Below are 19,774 nucleotides of genomic sequence, written 5' to 3'. Positions count from 1 at the left end.
GAACCATTTCTAAGGGGAAATCCTAGATCTTCACATAGTTATCATATCTACTAGAGGCCCGATGCACGAAATTCCTGTAAGAGTAGGCCTTCCCTCCCCCAGCTGCTGGCACGGGCTTCCCTCTGGCACCTGGGACTCAGGCCTCCCTTCTGCCACCGACAGGCACCTAGGACCCAGGCTTCCCTCGCAGCCCCAGCTTTGTCCGGTCTAATTAGCATATTTTGTTTTTATTATTAAAGATTTGTTGTATCTATGTGTTTATGTGTAACCAAAAGTACCAAAACAAAGTGGACTGAGGCAGTGTTCCAAAGAGAACATATTAGGAGAGCACAGATTCAAATTAAGATGTGAAATCTCTGTTTCAGAACAACTGAATAAGACAGCCATTTAGAGAGGCCTTATGAAATTCAATAAAATTTTTGGAATCCCTGTTTTCCTGTAGCTGAATCTTTGCCTTCAAGCATTGTGGGGTTTTTTTGTTTTTTTTGTTTGTTTTTTTGCCTTATTTATTTTTAAATAAATAGTTTTCAGTGTGTGTGTGTGTGTGTGTGTGTGTGTGTGCGCACATCTGCTTTCCTTACCGGGGCAGAGGTGGTCTTCTCACTTCCTTCTAATATAGGCTCCTACTCTCTGGCAGTACCTTCCCCCCTTGGACAGAGGCTGACAGCTTAGGTAGAAGGGACAGCCATGATGTCCGTGTGCAGAGTCCGCTGCTTTATGAAATTGATCAGAATGGCACAATTCTAGTCAATTTCACTCACAGCAGGTAGAAGCAAGAAAAACATTTCTATGTAAGAGTCAGCCATTGTTCTTCATCTGCAGCTTCCAGGACTAATTGTACAGAAAATCTCAACTGAAAAAGCAAATGCGCGTGCACACACACACACACACACGGCAGACATGCTATAATCTTTCATACCCCCCCACTGCCCACTGTATATATTATACAGTAAGACATGTAGGTTATAATTTTATTGATAGACTCTCATGACATTATAAAATCTATAGGGCAAAGAGCAAGTGATTTGCTCATGTCACCAAAAATCCAATACAAAATTACAGCTTTCATTTAGAAGCCGTTTTGGGACTTTTTTTTTAATTAGTCATAATGCATGGTTATCAATACTTGTATTTGGATCATGATGACAAGGAAGAGAAATAAAATAAAGCCAATGAACCACTCCGGATTTACAAAGTTCTATACAAATTGTGAGATGTACGACAATTTGAAAAACATATCTCAAAGATAAGAGATCAACGGAAGGACTTGTATGCATGCATATAAGCATAACCAATGAACACAAGACACTGGGAGTGGGATAGGGGAGGCAGGGGAAGGTCAAAGGGGAAAAAAGGAGACATGTGTAATACTCTTTGTAATACTTTAAGCAATAAAACAAAATTTAAAAAAAAAGAAACACACACACACAAAAAAAAAAAAACCCACCACATGTACGTATAACACATAGACACAGAAAATAGTGTGGCGATGGCCATAGGGAAAGGGTGTGATGTCTGGTGGAGGCAGGCAAATTAGGAAAAAATAAGGGCGAAAAGAGACTTTTCTTGGGGTGATGAGTGCATAATGCAGTGTGCAGATGATGTTTTATTGAGTTGTACCCTTGAAACCTGTATAGTTTTGTTAACTAATGTCACTTCAATAAATCCAATTTTTAAAAATTGCCAAAAAGAAAAAAGATCTCGATCTTAACATGCAAAATCAAGTTTAGGTCTTCTATACTGTTCATTACACATGAGCTTGCATAAATTCCTTAATAATTTGTGCAAGTAAGGCAAGAACAGGAAAGATAACGCCTCTTCTCTCCACGCCAATATGCTCAACTTTCACAAGATCTCGACATCGTGTGTCCTCATTTGGTGAGGACAGATTTGGGTGAGGGTTTCATATTCCCTGAAGATCCACTCATCCACTTTCAAAGCATTGATTTAACAGATGCTCACAAGGAGTGGAGGTAATGTGGAAACATGTCAGTGCCAAGGAAATTCTACTACTCCCAAGACAGAGGGATATCCTGCTGAAAAGCAAAGACTTTCCTACCTCTCTGGGCTCAGAACACTTGTACTTTAGGCAGGAGGAGGCTAACTGAGCCGTCAAAGACAGGTCCATCTTAGTACTCCATGCTATCCGTGAGGGGTCCAGGATGGAACCAATGTGTGATTGTACAATGTGTGATTTGTCTGCAGGTCCAGACTAAAGCCATTGGCAGGTCATCCAGAAAATAAGTACAGTTAATTGGGTAGGTACAGGTGGGCCCACATAAGGAAACTATTCAATATAAGAAAAATATGATTAAAAAATCACAGTTATTCACTCCAATCAAATACCGATCAATAAGTTGTGAGGCCCGAGTGCTGGGCCAAGCTCTGCCACTAATAGCTGGATGATTCCAAACAATATATTTAATTTCTCTGGCTGTAGTTTTCTCAGGTGAAAATCAAAGGGATTTTTCTCTAGAATATCATTCTCCTTAAAGATTTTATTTTCACTTGTTTTTGTCATGTAAAATTAGTGAACTACTTGGGCATATTCCTGATGTGTATTAATGTTATTGCCCAATTCACCTACAGCTTTAAATTGGTGTGTCCTCTGCACTCCCACTGCTCTGCCTGTTGGCATCTAACACAGTCTCAAAGGCTTCAATCAGCAAATATGCAACCTGACTCTCACGTAGGATTCAGTGAGTTTGATTGGTTACAAATCTCATGAAGAATGCATGAAAACTGCCTTAACTAAAATTGCTGATTCATGACAATGAAACACTCCCATCTTCACTTTTCCAAAAGAAGCCCTGCGTCTTTTCCAGAACTGACGAAGCAGAGCACAGAGCAGTTACCCTGGAGTTAAATGAATATGGAATATCAGCTGTCTAAACTGAAAGATGAGTACAATTCATGTAAGAGTTATAGCTCTGTTTTAAGTATAAATTAAGCCTTTTTCTTTTACTGGGTGGGAGAGGTTCAACTGATAGCAAAACTTAAGTCTTTAAAGTCTGCCTATTTATGCTCTAGGTAGAGTATAATGCCCTGGGACATTCCTACAGAATGTCAACCATCTGGATCAAGCAATCAACATGTTGGTGGCTGTCTGGCATCAGGCTAAATCCAAATCAATCAGTGATCTATATCTGATGAACACCAGTAATTTTGGCACCGTGTAGACACGAATGCAATACTCCTATATCACCCCAAGGTAAGTCATCTTTCTACCGTTTTCTAATCTGTTCGCATATCTGATTCCACAATTTTTCCAAAATATAGGCTCTGATCCCATGGGTAGATCCATTTTGTAATAGACCTGAGAGCAACCACTGTATCATCTTCAACACCTGTTAAGCCAATGAAAGCAGTACTGGCTGAAGAAATTCTAAGATTACCAATATTCCAAGTGACTCATGCCTTTGGACTTGACTGCTGGAATCATATCAGACTGCATTATTCTTTAACTGACACATAAATCTGATTTGCTATTAATAACACTTACTATATCTACAAACAACATAATTCAGTCCCAAAGTGTAATGTCTGAAATTACATTAAGTACTAAGAAAAAAAAACACCAAGCCCTATAAACCACATGTTAAATAAAAATGAAATATTCTTTCAATAGAAATGTGCAGAGAATGGTTAATAGCATAAGCAATGTTTACATTAATTTCACTTGAACTTTTGCAGGCTGGAGTAGCATGCTTTGAGTAGATTACAGTCTTGATTTTTAGTGAATAATATGTAGCTTAAAGTTTCAGAAAACTCCAAACTACAAGTATTCTAAGTTTGGGGTGAATGAAGGTGGAAGCTTAAAATGGGAAAGACTAAAAGAGAAAAGGAAGCACCTTTACAAAGAGCTATTATACCTGATAGGCTCCATGCAAGACAGTTGAAATGTGAGCTTCAGTATTCAAAATAGAAAGGATACAATCATATGTCTGGTTAACTTACAGGAAATAGTTCCAGAGACAATTTTACACTAACTACAGTGATTTGGGCAATTTTTAAAAATAATACCAGCCAATTTCTCTCCATTATACTCTGCTGGCAGAAAATAAAACATTTTTCCTTGAAATGATTGCCTTTGGCTTTGTTAAATCATGCATTCTGTCAACATGTGGTCACCATTTTTACATGATCTTTCTGCTTCCCTAGAAAAGAATGAATTCACAGTCTGCGCCCTGATATAAATATGTAATCTTGCAACTGTTAAGTCTTCTATTACTGCAAAATGAAGAGATAAGAAATTGTTGTGGTATCAAAAGAAATGAAACAAAAAAGAGATGACCAAATAAGTATAAAATTCAGAGTCCTACATCTACTCCACAGCTAAATGAACAAAATGCTCATGCTGATCATCTTTCTTACCGTGATACAAAGGGAATGTGTGCGATTTTAAAGCACTAATATTTGAAAAACTTATTTATGTCAAGAGATGTTCTAGCAACTTTGCTGTAGATAGCAAAAGCTTAGAGGAGCAGAGGTTGTAATAAAGTCTTAAAATAAGAAAAGCATTATCTCGCCATTAAGTAGAGACTTTTGGGGTACAAATGCAAAGTGACTGGGCTATAATTGCTTCCTCTATGTCATCTGCTAGGATGGAGATCCTTATCTCCAGCCTCCAAGCTGTACGTCTGTAAAGCTAAATTCTTTTGCAAAAAGAGCAGATATGTGTTTGGTTGCTGCCCTCTGGGCCTTTGTTTGAAACACTGAGAGAGTGCCTCCTTCCTAAGATCATCACTGCGATGCTGGGATTTCCCAGCGTGGACACTCAATAAGCATCCTTGACGATGTTGCTTTCACTTTACACAGTAGCTTAGCATATATGGCATCTCAAACTGATTTATAGTAAAAACAGAATGTAAATATTTTTTAAAAAAAACTGAAATATTTCAACTGCATAAAGAAAATGATTTTCAGTAAATCTTGAATTGGATAAAAATATAAAGGGCCAAAAAAAATTAAGAACTTTTATAGTATATGAAAGAGATGGCAAAGGAGAAAACTCTAACTGGAAAGGAAGTACTAGCAACTTGCCAAGACTTAAGATATGTTTTTAAAAGATATAGATATTAGAGAAGTCATTTTTTTTCCTTCCGTCTGTACAATTGACATGTAAAGTAAGTTGAAAGTTAAGCCACAGATAATATTAGATGAGATTTCATCTGAGGCAGCACTCTGCCTGTGACAGAGCTGTCCGAGCCCGCTCAGTACAATCACCAGTAAAAAGTGCAGAAGAATGAATGCTACTTCCCTGTCAATGTAAAACCTCAAGTTACTAGAACCCCGTTGGAAATTTCAACTAATCGGAATGATTTTTGTACTCATCTTCTTGGGGTTTGTGGGAGCGGTACAAGGAAATTACAAAAAAAAACCAAAACAAAACAAACAAAAAAAAACACAGCAAACGGTTAACAGATTTATTTTTGTTTTCCATCAACTACAACGTCTCAAATGTTTTGTAAAGTGGATACACATTTACCGCCCCCTAACCTTTCCTACACTGCCCATATGTCCATTCTATAATGACTGATTTGGTTCAGAGAGGGGAAAAAAAAAGTGGCCTGAGTCTTGGCAAAAATCTGACTAATCAAGGAAAAACCCAGGCTCAGTCAGGATCCCATACTCATCAGAACATGGAGAGGTGCTGATCCTGAGAAAGCAGCACAGAGTGCAGAGGGCACCGGTCCGAGCCTCAGGCTGTTCCTCTGTGCACTGAGCCTCGGGTTTCCACTTTGCAAGATGAACATGAGCACACAGTAGGTATTCATAAGGCCCCCATCAGTTCTGAAATTCTTTTCATTCTAATAATTTCACCAAGGGGTTAAAACAAAAACACGATTTTGCCTACCTCGGGACTGACTACAAGATAACCAGGTAGGATGTCATTTTCTAATCAGACATCTAATAACAAGGCCCTGTCATGGCGATGCCGGCATCACCCTTCACTCTGCAAGGAGGGCTTCCAAAGGCCTGCCGGTTGTTCAGCCGTCACGCTGGCAACCTCCACCTGCCAGCATCCACTCGGAAGTGAGAGTACCTGGGCTGTATCACCTGTTAAATATTTGAACTCACACCACAGCTAAAGGCTATCCAGTTCCAGAGACTGCTTCCTAATCATTACAGGGACTCTTTTAAACACATTCATGAAACTTAAAGAAATTATAGTTCATTCCTTCTATTTCCCAGTGGTCAATTTTAAAAAATGAATTTCATAAAAATAACTAATAATTAAGCACTCACTGCATTCCTAGTGCTGTAGTAATTAACTGCCTCGCATGGTTTCTCTCGCTAAACCTTTAAACAACCATATGGTTATATATTTACAGATGGGGGCAGAGAGGTTTCAAGCAGTCACATTATTTGCCTAAAGTCTTCCAGCTCGTTACCTGCAGACCCCGGGTTCAGGCCCACCTTGATCTGTCTACAGAGTGCTCATGTTGAACCAGCATGACCCACACCTGGGAGATGAGGGGACTGGGAAGAAAGCACAGGAGAGTTCTATCCATTGAAGGTAAAGGAAGGTAACTTTTAAATCACATCAGTTGCTATTTTTTAAAAAAAAAAGAAAAAGAAAAAAAACCTTATCTGGTTCTAGAATTGTGGTGGTAAATTTAAGAAGTCTTATTTTAAAAAAATTTATGAGTTCAGTTTACATAAATTTGGGAATGAAATAACAGGGTTGCATTGTGTGGCCATCTGCCACTCTGATAAGCATCTCTAGCTACAGAAATTGAGAATACTGGTAGTTTTGCTGAGGAGTTAATTGAAGCCTTCCTAAGAATAATTTTAATTTAAGTGTTTTAGAGCCAAATTCTGCTTTATGATCCACATTTCACATAGCATTTCTGAAAACCAGAGCAAGCCAAGGGTCTGGTAGGCATTTTGGAATCTTTCAGATTAAAGCATGATCCAGCTATTTTCTGCTGTGCATCTAGTGCTGATCCCAAAACCCGGGTAAGTGAAAGTGGTTTTCCAAGTGCAGTGTAAGCATGACCTATGATGCCGAAAAGAGGACTGACCCATAAGAATTCAGACTGTATTGTTATACTACCCACTTAGTTACAATTATCTATGCCCCCTCTACCTTAAATTATATAGCAAAAATGGCTAAATGTTCCTCAACACTTTTATAAGGCTTAACGTTTGTTGGGTTACAAGGATCATATTTTATGATTTCTGCTGATAAGTGCATGTTTTTTTAAAGCATTTCCTCAGACAGATCTTACTTTGGGGTTAAAGGCAGCAACTCTCTTCAGATACAACATGAAGAACATATTTGGGAGTGTTCATCTTTGTGTATTAATTCAGCCATTGTCTCTAAAAAAAGTAGTTGGTTTCACTAAATTTTATTTTGATCTTTTACACAATGAGAGATTTAAAAAAAAATCCCCAATATTCTGAATAGTTGTGTGAATTATGGAAAGACAGCAAAGAATTTGGAGGGGAAATCCTTAAGCATCCTTTATTATCATCACAAAAAGCATTACTATCTTTTTAAAAGGGAGGAGAGGGAAGTGAACAAACGTAATTATCCAAGCTATAATTTAGCCCTGACAACAGAGCACCCCTCTTCAGACTAAGAAAAGGCTCCAAGGGAGAGTGCCACAAATACCATTTTGGGAGGGGGTGTGCCAGGCTACATCCTAAAACTAACTGCAAGCTCTACAGCACTTCCCATGCTGGAGATACACATAGTCCCAAACATGTGTCATTCAGCTGCAAGCAAAATTAAAATATACACTCTATTCTCTTCACATTTTCATCTTTCCATTACTAATTAATCAAATGACATCCAATCTGAGAAACAACCAACCAAAGAGGTAAGGGTTCAACTCAGAGTATTTCACTTGAAAATTGTGACTATTTTATGAATTGTTAAAAATGTAAACAGTAGTGGTCATTGCACAATGTATATAAATATCAAATCAATATGTTAGACCTTTGGAACTAATATAATGTTATATGTCAATTACACAAAAAAATGTAAATATATAGAGAAATGAAAAAACAAAAATTGAAGTCTCTCAGCCACTAAGTCTTTCAATTCCCACAAGCGATTATTCTGAGTTGTTGTTTTTTAGGTATTTTTCCAAAAGAGACATATATACATTAAGATCATATATGTATAAACCTAATCTTCTGTACATGAATAAAAATTTTTGATACTGTTCTGAAACTTGCAAATACATGTCTTGAGTCTTCAACACATATAGGTCTACCCCAATCTGCTTAAACATTACCCCACATTTCATTGGATGAATGTAGTAATTTATTTATCCAGTTCTTCATAGAAATATACTTGTTTTCAACATGAATATCAAAACAAAGGTGAAAGGATTAAGAAGTGCAAACTGGTAGCTACAAAATAGTCACTGGGATGTAAAGTACAGCATAGGGAATGCAATCAATAATCTACACTAATAAAAGAGAAACATGGTAATTGGCGTACGACCGCTACCCTTTTCATTGGCTAATCAGGGCGATATGCAAATTAACTGCCAACTAAGATGGCGGTTAACCACCAACAAAGATGGCAGTTAATTTGCATATGTAGGCACAATGCAGGGAGGCAAAAGGGAATGCAGGAAGAAACCCCCTGCCACTGACAGTGATCGGAAACCAAGGGGGGAGCTAAGAGCCAGGGGCTTCAGCCATGATCAGAGAATCAGGTGCCTTTGCCGACCTGGCCAGTGATAGCAGGAAGTAGGGGTGGAGCCAGCGATGGGAGCTGGGCACGGTCGAAGCTGGCAGTCCCAGGAGCTAGTGGTCCCTTGCCTGGGCCTAAAGCAGAGCCCGCGATCATGGGGCCGCTGCCGCTGCAGGTCCCCGCTGCCCGGGCCATACGCCTCGGCCAGAGGCGTTAGGCCTGGGCAGGGGCAGAGCCTGCAACTGCGGGGAGCTAGGGGTCCCCTGCTCAGGCCTGACACCTCTGCCGGAGGCCTCAGGCCTGGGCAAGGGGCCGATCCGGTGATCAGTGATTGGAGGGTGATGAGGGTCAACTCCTCTGGCCGAGGCATCAGGCCTGGGCGGGGGGCGGAGCCAGCAATCGGAGGGGGCTGGGGGTCCCCTGCCCAGGCCTGATGCCTGGGCCAGAGGCATCAGGCCTGGGTGGGGGGTGGAGCCGGGGATTGGGGGGAGATGGGGGTCCCCTGTCCAAGCCTGACACCTCTGGCAGAGGCATCAGGCCTGGGCAAGGGGCCAATCAGGCGATCGGAGGGTGATGGGGGTCGATGCATCTGGCCGAGGCATCAGGCCTGGGCAAGGGCGGAGCCGGTGATGGGGGGGAGAAGGGGGTCCCCTGCCCAGGCCTTAATCCTGGGCCAGAGGCATCAGGCCTGGGCCAGGGACAGAGCCAGCAATCGGAGGGGTATGGGGGTCCCCTGCCTAGGCCTGACGGCTGGGCCAGAGGCATCAGGCCTGGGCTGGGGGCAGAACCAGTGATGGGGGCAAATGAGGGTCCCCTGCCCAGGCCTGACGCCTCTGGCAGAGGTGTCAGGCCTGGGCAAGGGGCCGATCCTGCGATTGGAGGGTGATGGGGGTCAACGCCTGAGGGCTCCCAGTATGTGAGAGGGGGCAGGCTGGGCTGAGGGACACACCCCCCCACCACCCAGTGCACGGATTTCGTGCACCAGGCCCTTAGTCTATATATATAAGAGACTAAGCAACCTTTTGACCATTCGACCCTTCAACTGGTAGCTATGACATGCACTGGCCACCAGGGGGAAGATGCTCAACGCACAGGCATGGAAACATGGGACAAACTGATGAATCTCAGAGGAAAGGTGGGAGGGCAGGGAAAGATTAACCAAAGATCTTATATGCATACTAGACATTCCTGCACCAATGGGGTCCCTCGGCTTGGCCTGTGGGAATCAGGCTGAAACCAGCTCTTGAACACCACCCAAGGGGTCCCAGATTGTGAGAGGGTGCAGGCCAGGCTGAGGGATCCCACTGGTACATGAATTATATAATTTGCCTCTAGTCCTATCTAATAAAAGACAAAAAGGGTAATTGACCATGCCTTCGCTATGCTTCCCATTGGCAAATCAGCGAGATATGCAAATTAACCACCAACCAAGATGGCGGCCGGCAGCCATGCAGCTAAAGCAAGCAAGAGGCTTGCTTGCTCCAGTGATGGAGGAAGCCAAGGTTCCCTACCGCGGCTCGACTCTAAGCTCCAAAAGCAACAAAGTTTCAATTACAGAAGCTAAACAAACCCCAGATACCTGCTTTCAGCAGGCCGTGGTCTCAGAGCTGGAGCGAGCAGGAGCCAGCTCTCAGCTCCAGTGACAGCAACAAAGTTTCAATTATAGAAGGTAAATAAATCCCAGAATTAAAAAAAAAAAAAAAAGAAAGAAAGAAAAAAAGGAGAGGCTGGGAGCTTCAGTTGCCAGCCAGCCTGAAAATGGCCCTCAGCCCCTCACCCAGGCTGGCCAGGCACCCCAGTAGGGATCCGCACCCTGAAGAGGGTGTGACTAGCTGCAAATAGCCATCAGCCCCTCACCCAGGATGGCCAGGCACCCAAGCGGGACCCCCACCCTGATCCGGGACATCCTTCAGGGCAAACTAGCCGGCCCCCACCCGTGCACCAGGCCTCTATCCTATATAGTAAAAGAGTAATATGCAAACTGACCCTAACAGCAGAAAGACTGGGAATGCCTGATCAGTATGACTCACACTGACCACCAGGTGGCAGACGCTCATTGCAGGAGCTGCCCACTGGTGGTCAGTGCGCTCCCACATGGGGGAGCTCTGCTCAGCCACAGGCCAGGCTGATGGCTACCTGTACAGTGGTGGTGGTGGGAGCCTCTCCTGCCTCCTCAGCAGCGCTAAGAATGTCTGACTGCAGCTTAGATCTGCTCCCTGCTGGCAAGTGGACATCCCCTGAGGGCTGCCAGGCTGCCAGAGGGATGTCTGATTGCCATCGTAGGCCCCATCCCTCGGGGAGCAGGCCTAAGCCAGCAGGTGGTCATCCCCCGTGGGTTCCCAGACTGCAAGAGGGCACAGGCCAGGCTGAGGGACCCTCCCCCCCGCCCCGAGTGCACAAATTTTTGTGCACCCAGCCTCTAGTATTATAATAACTATGTATGGTACCAGGAGGATACTGGAAATATCAGGTGGTAGATTTTGTAAAGTGTATGACTGTCTCAACTATGATGTACACCTAAAACTAATACAAAATAATATTGAATGTAAACTGTTATTAAAAAATACAGAAATAGACATTTATACACATTTTTTATATATTTGTAGGAGTTGGTCAGTAGAAGTGGAATGGCAGGGTAAAAGAATCTGCTCATTTAAAAAATCAGTCCAGAGTTGTACACTGCCAGCTCAAACAAAGGAAACCCTTCATCTTCATTTGTGAGAAAAAAATATTTTTATTTGGTTATTTGACAATGAAGAAAATAATATAGTTCATGAATGCACTTGTATGTATAGATAATAAAAAATTTCTATTGATATTATTTGCTTATTTTTGTATTGAAACAGAATTCTACAAATTAATTTTAATATTTCTTGAATGATTTTACATTGAAACACTCCTTCAAATATTTAGATCTACAAAGTAATATAGATGTTACAAAGGTTCAACGTATTTCAAAATGTTTAAAAACAACCATATATTATAGGATCTTGCTATATATACTAGCTGCTTTTCCACAAAGTAATTAAAATATAACATATGTAAAAATATAATGCAAAGATTGCTACCTTGTGTCCAAAGGCACTCCTCATACCTTTTTAATTTTTTTTTTTTTTTTCTAGAAGTATCAACCTTTAAGCACAATTGCCTGAAATAAGAGATCATGCTAGTGGTCAGAAAAGTCATTGCACTTAGTAAAAGGTCCTCTCTTCTGTGTTCTAAGGTATTTAAATTCTGAAGCTACACAACAAAAATTAATTTCCCTTCCACTGAGTGCTCCCTCCTGGGCCTTGCTCAGTGTACAGTCCCGGGAACAAAGGCCACGGTGGAACTTTCTGAGCAGCCAATCACGGTGACACATGTGCTATATCCCCAAGTGCTTAGTACACAATGCATGATTGTGTGAACCTCTCACCTATAGGGTACCAACAAGTCCCTGAAAATTACAGTGTGAAATGCAAACACCTTTGTCCTTAAAACAAGCACATTCCGCCAAAAATGCTCTTTTTTGTGCACTTTTGGCATGGACAGGCCAGAACACAATATCCTTTGCATTCAGCTGCCAAAGGCACGAAACTAGATCCAAAAGGAAGAAGCCAGGTAAATTGTTTAGGCCCATGACCTAACATTCTCCTTGGCATAAAAAGATTCATTCTTTAGCCTCCAATAAATGTAGCCAGTTGGAAAGGCAATAAATTCACTGTCCTACAACACCGTGAGCAATTCAGATAAACAGCCTCCAATGCTCAAAACCCCGTTTCTTCACTTTAAGGCCAGTATATAAAGGCTGTTGAGGAATTATTCCTTTGAAACCCTCTGAGAAATTATCACCAATTCTTCCCTAAATACAAATGAAACTAGAAACAAAAAAGGAGAAGTATCCCCAAATATCTGTTTCTAGCTCTACTTTTCCATAGAGAATTATGACTGTTTCTGTCATAACTTAGAGTACGTCTATAAATATTCTTACAGCAAGAATATTCAGTAGACATCCTCCTAAAGATAATTTGGAAATGATAGCATATCAATGGCAACAAGTTTTAACAAAGTGCCCACAGATAATCTCCCTGCCTGACAGTGCTGAGTGCTGAACAAAGCTGGGGGCAAGGGCGGGTCAGGAGTCAGTCAGCCCAACACGTACTGAGTGTCTTCTACACAGGAAACTGCCACTGGGATAGGGAGGCAGCGTCACGTGTGTATGGAGTTTATAATCTGGTGAGGAGATAAAAGACAATTACACAAATAAATGTTACAACACAGAATGGGGAAAGTGCCATAGAGAGGCACAAAACCAATCACTCAAGATGAACATTTGTGCCTTCAAATGCTAGGACTCCAATTCTCCTTAATAGTCCCTCTCTTCATTCAAGCATTCATTTATTCATTTAAAAACACTTATTGCCTAGCTTAGTGCTAAGAAAAACAGACACAGTGGGAAACAGAAGAGACAGAGGCCTTGCCCTCCTGAAATCCTCCTTTGTGTGGAAAAGGCAGCACTAAAACTTACGCAGTAAGAGAAATAATAAACATACTAATAATCATCATAACTGACATTCATTCAGTGCTTACTACATGTCCGTGAGCTAAATGCTTGACATGTATTATCTCTGTCATCCTTCTAGCAACATGACGAGGCAGGAAGCCACTGAATTGAAGCTGATATGGCCCCTGGCTTCAGACCGCCTGGGTTGGAATCCTGACGCAATCACTGATTAGTTATGTAATCTTGGGTTCATGAATGAACCTTTCTGTGCCTCAGCTTCCTCATTTGTAAAATGGGATTAATACCAGCTTCTGCCAAATTTAAGATGCCTTTGATAATAACACACATTCTAATTTCAGAGATCTTAGACTTTTTACTAAATAAAGTAACAATATACTAGTAAAGTAGGATCCATCGTATATGATTATGATGATTAAAGAAAAGTACAAATAGAGCACCTAGAAGGGAGCATAGCATACATGTTTAAGATTATCTATTATTCTTTTAAGTATATGCATTTTATTAAAAAAGAAAACAAATTTACAATAAACTGAAATGATATAAAAAAAGCCCAGCAATCCCACTTCTGGGAATATATCCTAAGAATTCTGAAACACAAGTCAGAAAGAATATATGCACCCCTATGTTCATAGCAGCATTATTTACAATAGCTAAGATTTGGAAACAGCCTAAGTGCCCAGCAGCAGATGAGTGAATAAAAAAGCTACGGTGCATTTACACAATGGAACACTACTCAGCTATAAAAAAGAAGGAAATCTTACCCTTTGCAACAGCATAAACGGATCTGGAGTTTATTATCCTAAGTGAAATAAGTCAGTCAGAGAAAGACAAATATCACATGATCTCATATGTGGAATCTAATGAACAAAATAAACTGATGAAATAAATAGGACCAGAGGCATGGATACACTGAACAGACCGACAGATCTCAGAGAGGAGGGATTGAGGGGGGACTGGTAGAGATTAACCAAAGAATAGATACGCATATAAACATACGCATATGAACACAGACAATAATCTGGGGGTGAAATCCTGGGAGGGTGGCGGGGGCTGTGTGTAGGGGGGCTAAGGGTAGAAGATAGGGGGCATTTCTAATTACGTCAATAATAACAAATTTTTAATAAAATAATTTCATTGAAGAAAAATAAGTTCAGGCCTCTGGGAATTTGTATTAGAAGATTAATCCAGGATAGGGTTCAAAAAGTGCTACTCAATTCAGTGGTGTTCGAACTCAAACTGAAGAAGCAGCAAGAGGAATTAACATGACAGGTGGGCAGACTGTTCCAGGCAGAGGGGAGTGTGTAAAAAAGCCATAGGCAGGAAGAGCAAAGCACATGCAGAGATGAGAACGAAGCCAATTCAACTAGAGAACAGGAAGCAAGCTGGGAGCCACAGAACAGAGGCTGCAGAACTGGCCACTAGCAAGACCCTACAGGGCCTTCCAGACCATCCTGGGGAAGCGTTGCCTTTATCCTAACTGATGTGACAAGCCATTTAAGGATGTTGGAGCTGAATTTGCACTGCTTAAGGACTAGGTGGAGGAAGACCAATCAGAGGCTACTCTGATAATCCAGAAGTGAGAAGATGCTAGCTTGGACTAGAGCAGGACGCTCAACCTCAGCAGGACTGACGTTTAGGACTAGATAATCCTTTGTCTGGGGGGCTTTCTTGTGCATTGCAGACTGTTAATCAGAATCCCTGGTCTCTACCCACTGGATACCAGTAGCAATTCCCAAGTAATGACAACCAAAAATGTCTCCATTGGGGGAAAAAATCACCCCTAGTTGAGAACCACTAGACTAGAGCGATCTCAAGGGAATAGGAGAAAAGGGAGATAGAGTCTAGAACAGCTGTGGGCAAACTACGGCCCGCGGGCCGGATCCGGCCTGTTTGAAATGAATAAAACTAAAAAAAAAAAAAAGACCGTACCCTTTTATGTAATGATGTTTACTTTGAATTTAAATTAGTTCACACAAACACTCCATCCATGCTTTTGTTCCGGCCCTCTGGTCCAGTTTAAGAACCCATTGTGGCCCTCGAGTCAAAAAGTTTGCCCACCCCTGGTCTAGAAAGACTAAAGACAAAAATCAAAAGGGCTTGTTGATGAATATGAGATGAAGGAGAGGCCAGTGGCCAGGATACACTCCTCGCCAGGGCTTCTTCTGACTGCGATCTCAGTGGTGGTGAGGGCATGGGCTGAGACAGGAAACACAGGAACCGATCCAATGTGAGGGACAAATCATGAGTTCAGTTTGAGACCTGCAGAATTTGAGCTATCACCATGGTGACATCAGAACGGTCTTGATGTCACATATGCACTTTGAGATTCAGAATAAAGCTCAGAAAGGAAATATGGTGGGAGTATGAAAAGTTGAGAGTCATAAGCATAGGTATTATAACTGAAGGTTATGTATGCCAAAACACTTTTACTTTAGAAATAGTTAAATTCTATCACTTCATTTCTGGATACCAGAACAACTCTACAAGAAACTCATCAAAACCCTTCAATACTTTAAGATAATGTCTTACAAAACTATTTCAGTAGTTTCAGAGCTCCATGTGCATAGACACAACCAGGATATACTTATACTGGAGAGAGAGAGGTAAGCAAAATGTAACTTAAAAGTATGCATAGTTCATCTCAATCAAGGACGCTTTTTAGAGGCTTAATTTGCAACGCAAAGTTGAAATAAAGATAAAGAGTGACTTTTATTTTTTTTGGTGTCTACTTGTCTTTTTGTAGAAATCAGTGTTCTCCTAACCCAGCATCTTGAATTGTACTCTGATTGCAGCTACCTTGACTGAGACCCAAGCATTCCTCATCAGTGCTCAGATTCACTTGATTTCTTCCCTAGTGGTGTAAGATAAACATAAGAAAGTTCAATTCTTAATCACTTCAGATCTCTAGAATTTTTGAAGACAGAGCCCATGACCTTGGGGATTGCTAGCTGGAAGGAAAAATCCTAGTTCAGTTCTATTATTTAACTCCAAGTCTTAACCTTGACTTTCAATGACAAAGGAACCAAAAACAACATCTGCTGTTCCCCAGTGGCTCTCTTCCCAAGATTTTCCTTGGCCAGCATTATAACATAGCCTAACAAGACCCTAACGTGTGTGCGCTCGCACCTGTGACTTCTCGAGAAATTATCCATTCATTCAAGAACACTTTTGTTATTTTAGGGGCGCTATTATTTTACACAAGAATCTTTACTACTTTTTCTTCATAATATCAAGGGATAATGCCAGATTAGCTCCAAACTGAATGTAAATATAGGGAGAAGATGGATCCAATTTGATCTACTTTGAAAAGCATGATTCATTTTCTCATGATGTAGGTAAGTGTACCTTGCAAAAAAAGTCTGAACTACTTAGGTTTTAAAGCTGCAGTCATTTTTCATTATCTGAACATTGATACGGGTAACACAAAATATTGCCTGAGTACCAATGTAAGACCTTTATTAAAGGCACACCAACAACCTGAATCTCATGGAAGAAAAAGCAGGTAACTCTACTGACATGAGGTCAGGAAAGATGTGTTTATAAGCTCTGAGGAAGGAAAAGGGCTCTTGCATTATTTCCGATATTTTGAATGTATTATTGTTTCCAGTTCTTCTGCTATACTAGAAGTACTCATAATAAGAATTCTGAAAAGGCTAACAGGCTAATCTTGATTGGCTAAAATTCTAAACACAACCCATTTGTGGAGAAGAGTAGAGAGGGAAGATCACCCAAGAGAGTATTTCCATTTCATTCATTTATTCATTCATTCAAATAGTTCCGGAAAGCCAACTATATACAGTCGCAAGGCATTTGAGGATAACTAAAACATGATAAAAAATGTTACAGTCCAGGTGACAAAGGGTAGGGTGAATGGAAGGCTGAGTGAAAAAGGTGAGTTAAGCAAAACAAACAAATAAAAAAGCCTCATAAACACAGACAAAAGTATGATGGCTACCAGACTGAAAGGGGGTTGGGGGAGATAGAAGAGTGAAAAGGGGGGGGATAAATGGTGATGAAAGGAGACATGATTTGGGGTGATGAACCCACAGTGCAGTATACAGATGATGTGTTGTAGAGCTGTGCACCTGAAACCTATATAATTTATTAACCAGTGTTGCCACAATAAATTCAATTAAAAAATTTTACAGCTCAGTAAAAGGAGATGAACAAGTTAAAATTGTCTTTAGGTTTCAGACTGTCTACTAGCTTTCTCTATTTTCATGTCATACTGGAACCTCAAACAAAACTGAGGTCTTCATCTTCCCATGCCAGCTTGACTCTCTCAGTGATATCTGTTCTTGTTCAATGGCACCACCCACTGTCCACATCAAAACATCCTATATTTCTTCTTGCACTAACTTCCTCAGATATCCAGTCACTTAAGAATTCCCTTATCCCTCATAAGTTCCTATCCCTGTGTGTTGCTATCTACTCTGAGCCACTATCCTCTTTTCTGACCTACTGCAATAACCTCCAAATCCCTTTCTCTGTGGCCCCCTTTAATCAGCCCCCTTCCAATCTTCTCTCATTGGTACAATGAGAGATCCTTCTCCAGTGTTATCTGCTCAGGTCTCTCTTCTTCTCAAATGTACATGGTGTCCAATGGTCGTTTAGCATAAGCTCCAAACTCATCAACATTAAAGGCCTGTATGAACCAGCTCCTGTTCTCTTCTCCATGAACCCTGAATCTGTACTCCAGGAAAGAGAAGGCCTGTCAGTAACTCTGTCACTCTACTCTCTTGGACCTCTCCTGTATGGACATTTGCCTTCACCTCTTCCCCTTTCCCAGATAAGATCAACCCATTGTCCAAATCTCTCCTCAGCAAGCACTTCCTCTGGAAGTCAGAGTCAAGCAATCTTTTAATAAATTCAGTGGCACCATATTCTTCCCAATTGGAATACCAAGCAATGTGCAAATTACTTGTTTGCCTGTGTTCCTGACTACAGTATAAGTTCTGAGAGAGCAGGGACCACAGTAGCTTCAGGGTCCTATGAAGCTACAAAGGAGATAGTGGCCAATTCTATCTTGGAACAGGTCAAGGAAATCTCATTGGGTAGGTAGTCCTTCAGACAAGTCATTAAAAATAAGAGTTTTCATGGATAATGGCGATACTAAGTTGGATGTATTGAAACCAAAAACGCATGATGAGGAAAATGAGAAGTTATAAAGCAGCATGGCAATTTACGGAGCGCCTGAGTAAGACCCTAAGATGGGAGCAGGGGAGGGAAACTACGAGGCTGGAGAGTTCAGTAAGGGTCAGACCATGGAATTCTTTAGGGCTCATCCAAAAGTGTACCTTTATATTTAGACAATGAGGGATCATTAAAGGATCATAAGCAATGGGAGACGTGATTATGTTGTACTTCTGGAAATCACTCTTGATTAAAGAAGCATAATTACAGGATTAACAGGGAAGTATAAGAAAGGGAATGATCAGATTACTCTGCAGCTCTGGCCAGAGATCATGTAGGCCTGACCTTGGAAGAAACAGGCGTCATGGAGAAGAGCGTGTGGACAGAGGAGCCTTTCACTTAAGTCTTGAGCTTAGCTGAGCTGGCTCAGAGGAAGCCCAGTGTGAGACAAGAAAAACCCAAGGGCCAGTTCCTAAAGCACACCAAAAGACAGAGGAGTAGTATTGGAAAAAAGGAGCCAGAAAGGCAACTTAAAGGGAAGCAGAAGAATACTCAGAGAGTCAAAGGAAGAGATATCTTCTGGGAGGAGGGAGTTGTCCACAAAGTCACACGATGAAAAGTGGAAGGCAGCACTGGATGTTGACAATTCAGTGGCCACTGCCAGATGTTCCTGAAGGTAAAGGATGTGAGATAGTGGGGGAAAAGTCAGATTTCTGTAGAAAGGTGGACATTTTCAGGATATACTGTTGTTTTGAAAAACTTGTCTGTGAAGGAAAAGCTTAGCTAGAAGGGGACATGGGGTAAAGTGAGGTTGCTTTAATGGTGGGAAGGTTTGAACCCGTTTACATGTTGGTGTGAAAGAGTAGAGAAATAAATTTTAAATGACCACTGGACAGGAACAAACCCCCCACCAATATGAAGAATCATAAGTTAAGTATAAAGAAAAGAGTTTGGAACCTAGAGTGAAAATAATATTCAAAATGATTACACCCTTAACATAATCCAAGGGCAATAAAAATTAAGTATTATCAGAAGAATAAAGTTATACTGATAACAGAAAGTAATTATTATTTAGTAATACAATGATATGCTTATGCATTTTACTTCTGTATTTGTTTTCTTTGTGACAATTTTTAGCTTGTGTTTAGGGAAATTGAAATAATGCAATTTATTTAAACTACCTATAAAAATAAATTATGCTAGGCAATATTGTTGAATTTGATAAGCTAAAAAAACTAGGATGAGCCCTAACCGGTTTGGCTCAGTGGATATAGCAGCCTGCGGGCTGAAGGGTCCCAGGTTTGATTCCGGTTAAGGGCCTGTACTCTGGTTGCAGGCTCATCCCCAGTGAGGGGTGTGCGGGAGGCAGCTGATTGTTGTTTCTAACTCTTCGTCCCTCTCCCTTCCTCCATGTAAAAGAATCAATAAAATATATATTTTTAAAAATAGCATGAAAAATAAAGGTACCAGAGAAGTAGCCT

At 41.1% G+C, this 19,774-nt stretch overlaps 1 protein-coding gene across 4 annotated transcripts in view; it reads right to left on the bottom strand.

Annotated features, from left to right (window-relative positions):
* NPAS3 (neuronal PAS domain protein 3) overlaps positions 1-19,774 on the bottom strand; it is an 898,961-nt gene that overhangs the window by 627,030 nt on the left and 252,157 nt on the right. The gene's annotated exons all lie outside the window — the stretch shown is intronic.

The sequence above is a fragment of the Myotis daubentonii genome, chromosome 1 (genome assembly GCF_963259705.1).
Source record: "Myotis daubentonii chromosome 1, mMyoDau2.1, whole genome shotgun sequence".
NCBI lineage: Eukaryota > Metazoa > Chordata > Mammalia > Chiroptera > Vespertilionidae > Myotis > Myotis daubentonii.
The sequence above is the reverse complement of the archived record's forward strand: the minus strand, read 5'-3'. Positions and strand labels throughout refer to the sequence as shown.